This window comes from Papilio polytes, unplaced genomic scaffold (assembly GCF_000836215.1).
Source record: "Papilio polytes unplaced genomic scaffold, Ppol_1.0 DF824225.1, whole genome shotgun sequence".
NCBI classification, from domain to species: domain Eukaryota; kingdom Metazoa; phylum Arthropoda; class Insecta; order Lepidoptera; family Papilionidae; genus Papilio; species Papilio polytes.
In genome coordinates this window covers 1,405,422-1,413,379 of record NW_013524979.1, presented here as the reverse complement: position 1 = coordinate 1,413,379, position 7,958 = coordinate 1,405,422, and the positions used below count along the sequence as shown (strand labels likewise).

Genomic DNA, 7,958 nt, shown 5'->3' with positions numbered 1-7,958 from the left:
AAGTTAAACGTTAAAATAGGATAGACTGGAAGAACACATATTCACATTTGTTGTTTTTTAATTTCACGTGGACGGAGTCGTGGGCGAAAGCTTCTTTAAAGGTCAAAAAACTAATAAGGTTTTATTTCATTAAATATTATAATGTAATTCCAATAATCACTTTAAAAATATTCGAAAATCTCCATTTTGCTCGAAAACCACTGACCTAATGAATTAGGTTAAAGTTAGATCTAACTTAACCATGTCTTTGTTTAAGTACAATCCTTTCGTATCTAAAAAACAGAAAGTGCAAAGAAATAATTTCCTGAATTAAATCGAATTTGGAACAACTTTAGTTTCAATGAAAAAAATAAAAAACATTCAGCGACCCTGCCAGGATTCGAACCTGGAATCTTCTGATCCGTAGTCAGACGCGTTATCCATTGCGCCACAGGGCCTTCGATATAACATTTCCAAAATAAATATCTGTTGACACAGTTCTACATTTTAACAAAATGTACTACTTACTATGAAAAAAACTTGGTAAAAGAAATTACAAACTTTGTTTCAGATTACATAACTTCAATACTAGTATAATACGTAAATGAGGTCTCGAATCTTCTACAACAAAGAATTGATAATAGATGAATAAAGATATATTCATTTATAAAAAGCATTCTAACTTAATTCACCTGAAACTAAATTGTTCAAGTGAAAGTGCTTAATTTTGACAAACTCCCGGGAGCTTATCTTAAAGTGAATAGAGATTAAGTTGAAACCCCTGGGCTGTGGTACGGCGATAATTTACTAAATTATTTCAAAGTCTCACCATATTTTATTCGTATCTGCTTATAATAGACATATAATTTTTTTTTTGATATCGCCGGCGACTCCGTTCATGTAGGATTTAAAAAAAACTAAATTGCCTATGAGTTTTTTCAGACTATGCTCTACATCTGTGCCAAATGTTATCCATATCTGTTTAGCCGTTTAGGCTACAAACCTTAAACCATCCATCCATCAAATAAACTTTTAATCATCATCAAACTGAATCCATTCCCTTCTTCATCATATCCTCTTTCAAACAATCCATCTAAACTGTAAAAACTAGACTTATAATATAAGCAAACAATTTTTTTTTCCTTTTAGAGTTTCACAGTCTCTAATGGATGCTTTCTAGGTTTACGTAAAGGTACGTAATGAAATTCAATTTGATCATGGTGTTTGACGTACAGTATCAAAGAGGAATGTAATGGCTTTCTGAAAGCGGATTATCCCTCTAATGAAATATAAATGCCTTTGCCTTACCAATATGCCAGATTAATTTTTAATAATAAATTTGATTTACATGTGTTAACAATTATACGCATTTAAACTAACACGACTTTATTATGATCTCTAGAAAACTATAAGACTATAGTATACCTTTATTAAAAGAAAACTAAATCTTTAAAACAAAAACTGAATAGTTAGAGCAGATGCACACTTTTGATTAAAATATCGCACATCAGTTATGCGATTCTCAATTGTTTCGGAGCCAATTCAAGTTTAGTTGCACAACTAAAAATCGAATATTGAACGCACCTCCATATAAGCTCACAAGAATGGAAGCTAGATTAAAAATTTGTGACAGTTTTTGTCAAAGATGTGCGTTCTTAAAAATCTGAGATTCACGTAGACTTCGTAGAGGAATTTCGTAGCAAGGTCTACGGAATTACAAATTGTTATGCATCTTTTTGCAACAAACACAAAGACATTAACAACACATTACATACGACAAATGTATGAAAAGCAATCACAAGGTGGTTATGAAATATTAACTTCTTGAACATTGCTACGTACATTAATATGCCAACGCTTGGCTTACTACATCTGAATACAGATAGAATGAGAAATAACTGCCTTTGATGTTCATATAACAATCGAGAGATATAAATACCATTTTACATGTCATTTATTATTAAATAAAGAAAAATATTAGATTTAAAACTATTCAGTTTTTTAAATCTCATATACAGATGTAAATACAGATTAAAAAAATAACTAAAACCATGACACATGTTTTGTTGGTAGTAAGTAAATAACAATAACACTAAATTTATTTGAATCACTAGGTTTCGCCCGCGACTCCGTCTGAAAAAAAAAAGTTAGTTGCGTATAAAATCTTCCAGAATATCCTTTACATCTACGCTAAATTTCATCAAAATCCGTTAAGCTGTTTAGGCTACAAAATCAACAAACATCCTTAAGACTAGCTAGAGCCCGCTACTCCTTCCGCGTAAAATTAAAAAAAAAAGTATGTAGCCTATAATATTTTCTAGAATGTCCTCTACATCTATGCATTTCATCAAGATCTGTTCAGCCGTTTTGTCTACATTAACAAAAATCCATGTAAATTTTCACATTATAGTAAGGTTTACACTTTTAAACTTTTAAAGTATCGCAAATTATACCGAATTCATTTTTAAAATGATATTCTAAAATTCATCTCCCCTACCTTATTTTACTCCCGTAAGGCGCACCGGGTCTTTGTCCTCCAAATAACTATCATCCGTCATCTCAGTCATCACTCCCTTCTTGATTATGTCACCTTTCACGCAATCTCTTTCTAAAATTATCCCATTAAGTTAATTTCTATTATAATTTCCTTTATTTAACTTTGATTTGTACCGTTAATGGAATTCCGTATATTGTCGAGGCGTCTGCGGTGTGCACTCTGCTAATGGACAACGTCAAAGCGCCGCTAAAAGCCTTATTAAATGCCATCACGTAGCGAAACATGTAAGCAAAATGTAAGAGCCGAAAACTGTAGCCTGTTTTATAGGAAACGTTTGTTTAAATAACAAAGTGTATACAATTAAAATTAATAGAATGGTTGGTAAACTTTAACCTTTGACTAAACTATCGCACGATTGTTTCGCGCTGCGATTCCTATGACCTTATATGGAGGTGCGCACACGATTTTTACTTGTGCAACTAAACAATTGAATTGACTGCGAAACAAACTACAATCGCGCATTGTGCGATAGTTTAGTCAAAGTCGTGTGCTTGCTGTTACATGTAAATTTTACAATTTATACTAATACTAGCTGTTCCTGTACGACTTCAACCGCATAAAATTATAAAAAAATATTATATTGTTTACATTTGTCAAATTATCAATAGCAAATGTCAAAATTACATGACATGACAAACCTTAGCAAACTTCCTTTCTTGATGTTGGCAGCAACTTATGGTCTCTTTCCCATATTAGGATTTTATCCAAAATATTTACCCCCTAAGTTTAACGGCGTGAAAATATATAGCCTAAAGCGTGACGTAAGTGTAGGGCTTTTTATTTAAAAAAGAATTATTTAAAAATATGCTGTAATTGCTGACATCTTAGGCAACAAAGAAGTGTGTGTTTCCACTTTATTATAATAAGTATAGATAATAAAGCCGAAATCCACACTTTGTAATGTAGGATCTCAGTAATCACATCATGTTTTTGAAAAAAACTTTTATAATTATAAACCCTTACACGAACGGCATGCTATATGGTATATATTTTCACGCTGTTTAAAGTAGGGGGTGAATAATGTGGGGAAAATAGTCAGACGTAAAATGCTGAAACAAGCAGATGGTGCCGCACGGGAATAGCTAGTATAATATAAGAGAGAGAAGAGAAGCTCTAAGAAATAAGGCCGCCCTTGCGCAAATCTAGTAGATTTGACAGTGGTAGAGCCCGCTTTAGCATCTTCGCACGAATGGGCTGACTCGCCCGGTGTAATACCACGACCACAAAGAAAACAGGCCTGAAGTGGAAGCAATTCCGCGTTTTGTCTGATGAGTGTGGTGCCGGAGGCCTTTTAGTCCCCTTCTCTTTCCACCCTTTTCTAAAGCGGGGAGGATGGAATATAGGAAGGGGAAATGTCCTCTTTACATACGTTTCTTCCTCTATCAATTAGGGGAGGCAACGCATCTGCAATTGCGGATGTTTTTGGGCAGCGGTCAAATCAATATCAAAAAAAAAATAGTAGCTTAGTTTTAGCTTCCTATTGTATAATTTGTGCATAAGTATTAAATAAAAATAAATAAATAAATATAAGAACGAAACGATATAAGTGAAATATTGCATACGAGTACAAAAGTATTAAATTTATTAAACTAAACCAAGATTGATGAGAATTCGTCTTCGAGCTCGCTGAAGCCACAAGTTGGAGATTGCAAAAATGATTGCTAAACGAAGATTGATGGAATTGTACTTACAAAACTTTTTCCTTATCAAACTAAAAGTTTGTTATTTGCAAAAAAATTGGAGCGTATTTTCAAGGGCAGTATAATTATATTTATTTGTATATAAACTAAATCTTTCATTGAATCTGCTATTAACATGAAATGTTTAGACAAGGCATTTTTTATTTCCAACTATGTAGCGTAAATTGTATGGCTTTTTCATTAAAGAAATAATTATTCAAAAACGTGCTTGCTTACATTTTACGCCACGAAATAGTGTGTATTTACGTTTATATAGATTTAGGTATAGTATAGATTATAGACAAAGTCAGACAGAACAAATATACATTCACATTTAAATGTTTTTATTCTGTACAATTTTTGACTGATTCTTAATCCGTTCAAACTTAAAGCAACCTTAGATTAATTACTCACTAAGTATAAATGGAACTTCAAAAAATTCGAATTTGAAAAAAATGGAACTTTAACAACCTAACATTAGTAGTATATTAAATTAAAAAAAAATAACAGATTAATTTTATTGTTTCATAATAATGTAAACTGATCAGCGGTTAACCACACTATCAGAGTCGATTAGCGTTTACGAAGCTTGTGTTACGACAAATAATTTATTGAGCTAAGCTTGGCCACCGCGCCAAATCCAGTGCGTTCGGTATAACAAATACACTGCTAATTAACTGCACAATATTACGCAATATCATATAATCTGATTTATGTCATTGCCAACGTTTTAACATTTATATTTAAACATCTGCATTCCGTAGCCTGAATTATCGCATGCTGAATTGATATTAAAAACATAGAAATAAACAATCATCATCATTACCAGCTCACTCTCCCTAACGTCCCTACGGAGGGGCTCGAAGCCTACACTAAGAGTTGACGAGGACATAACGCTGGCCAAGTGCGAGTTGGTTGACTTCACTCACATCTTTAAATTTCTTCGCCGATACGTTTTTTTTATAGGTAATATAAAGTGACAAACGAGCAAGCGGCCACCCGAATCCACCGAAATGGAAAGTGACCGCTGCCCATAAACATCCGCAATTGCAAATGCGTTGCCTACCCTTATTGACGGAGACGCACATAAAGAGCACATTTTCCCTTCCTATGCGTTTTCTCCACCGTCAAATCCACTTTTCCTTCCCATCCTTTTGCTCTCAAAAAGAGAGTGGAAAGGAAAAGGGATTAAAATTAGGCCTCCGGCTCCACACCCATCAGACGAACCGCGGAATTGCTCTCACTTCACGCCTGTTTTCTGTGTGGTCGTTGTATTCCACCGAGCGTGCCGGCCCTACAGTGCCTACAGTGCACCTTCACCGTAAGACCTGTAGATTACAAGTCAAATGCTTAAACCCCTGAGCCACCTACGCTTTTATATAAATAATGAGTTAAGCAAAATAATATGAACACATTACTAGAGCGAACACCTTTGACTAATAAGACGACTGTTTTGAGCTTTGATTCCTATGATCTTATATGTAGGTTCTCTACTCGATTTTTATTTGTGCAACTAAACAGTTGAAATGCTGCGAAACAATCGACAATCGTATAACAATTATGCCATAGTCAAAGGCGTGGGCTCGCTCTTAAATACTGAAAAAAAATACATATTATTTTGAGCCCTGACATAAAGACAATTTAAAATCACTTAATATTTCTTAGAAATATTTTAATAAGAACTTTGACAGTTGACAAATCTTGATTACGTCCTCATTTTATTAAAGGAGCGAAGTTAAGGCGTTGATAAAAAGTTTTGTCATTAAGAGTTCGCGGGAAATCGTTGACTCAGAGTTTCTTGTCATCTTCACACATCTCAAATTTTCTTTTATGTTTCACTGTATATTATAAGACAAAGACGCTCACGCTATCTGTCTCTATGTGGTTATCTTTAAAACCACGCAGATTTTGATGCAGTTTCTAATTTAGGAACCATGCGAAACCGGGTCATATCGCAAGTTAAATTGCAAATTAATAAAATCCAGAGAAAATATTACTAATTTCAAATAAAATTTCATACCAGAAAGAAGGCTAGATAACTTTAAACTAAATAATACAAGTTAAAAACTCATAAACTTTTATAAAAGCTCAAGACTTTAAGAAAGAAGTCTTTAAAGAAATGTTAAACTAAAGAACATCTTTTCCGTTTATTTTTATACTCGATGAGAAAGTTTTACAACATTTTTTTAATTTTAATAACAAAAATAATTGTTTTTTAACCACGCAAAGTCGCGGGCGTATGGTAGTGTATAATAATTTTACTACGAACTACTTTCCTTTAGAAAATCAACTTACCTTCTTACAAAAGGAGTGACAATTTGTCAAGTTAATTATTTATTAGTATTATTAATTATTAATATAATAATAATAGTTATAATAGTTAATAATAATAATCAAAAGGCGGTTATTTTAGAAACCGCACGAATAGTGAGGAGGTTCCTGTCTCTGCAGCCTTAACCACTGGTTGCTTGAGTCATCGGATTCCGCAGCCGGTGGTGCTCTATTTTTTATATAATATATTTTATTTTAATTTTTATATTCTTGTAAAATGTATTATATAGAGAGTAAGAAATAAAGATATATGAAGGACCATAATAATAATAATATAATAATAATAGTTATTATTAATTTATGTTAATAATAAGCTGTCATTTTAACAGAAGACACTTCTAATACCCCGTCATATAAAATTGTCGAGAATTATTCCGCGAAGGTTTTAATAACATAAGTTAGAGCGAACACTTGAAACTTTTGTAATTATTATAATGTGCAGTAAAGAGGAACTTATCAGCAAACAGATGTTACATTATATTTAAATAGTCGGTATTAAAAACAATTCTTCTTCCTTCGCTCTACAGCCCTTTGTGAGCCTTGGCTTGATCAAGCAATTTTTTCCACTTGGTATAATTATATTATTTGTTTCAAGAACTTAGCTTATTTTATTGTTTACATGTGTCAAATTGTCAATTGTAAGTGCCAAAATGACATGACATGACAAAACTTGGCATTCTTGCTTCCTTGATGTTGGCAGCAACTTATGGTCTCTTTCCCACATTAGTGTTTTTATCCAAAATATTTACCAACTAAGTTTATTAACGTAAAAATATATAGCTTAAAGCGTGAAGTAAGTGTGGGGCTTTTTATTAAAATAAAAATTATTCAAAAATATGGTGCAATTGCTGACATCTTAGGCAACAAAAAAGTGTGTGTTTACGCTTTATTATAACAGTATAGATAACATTTCATACTATACATTTCTTAATTTTCGGAAGAAGTCGGGGGCAAAAGCTAGTTTCCATTGAAATTAAAGCCATCAACGTGTAAATCAGATTGTTACTAAGAGCGGGTGCACACCTTTGACTAAGCAATCGCATAACGGTTGTGCGATTGTCGATTGTTTCGCAGCCAATTCAACTGTTTAGTTGCACAACTAAAAATCGAGAAGTGTACCTCCATATAAGCTCAGAGGAATCAAAGCGAGACTAAACAGTTGTTCGATAATTTAGTTTTAGGTGTGCGCATGCTCTAACTAGCCGAAGTGGAGTAAGTCTGTTCGCTGTGAAATGCAATTAGAATGCCATCATGCAAGTTTTAATGACGTCAAAATGGCGGCTGTCAATATGGCTTATAGTAAAACGGATTAAAGGAAATTTAATATTGATAAAAACGTAGTAATAGTAACTTTAATGTACTAATACTACTGGTAAAGGTTACAGCAGACACACACTGTAAGCTACTAGTAG

The 7,958-nt window shown here is 33.0% G+C and overlaps 1 non-coding gene across 1 annotated transcript; it reads right to left on the bottom strand.

Moving 5' to 3' along the window:
- Nucleotides 1–364: 364 nt before the first annotated feature.
- Trnar-acg lies at nucleotides 365–437 on the bottom strand. The gene has a single exon. It is a non-coding gene; the product is annotated as a tRNA-Arg (tRNA).
- Nucleotides 438–7,958: the final 7,521 nt, after the last annotated feature.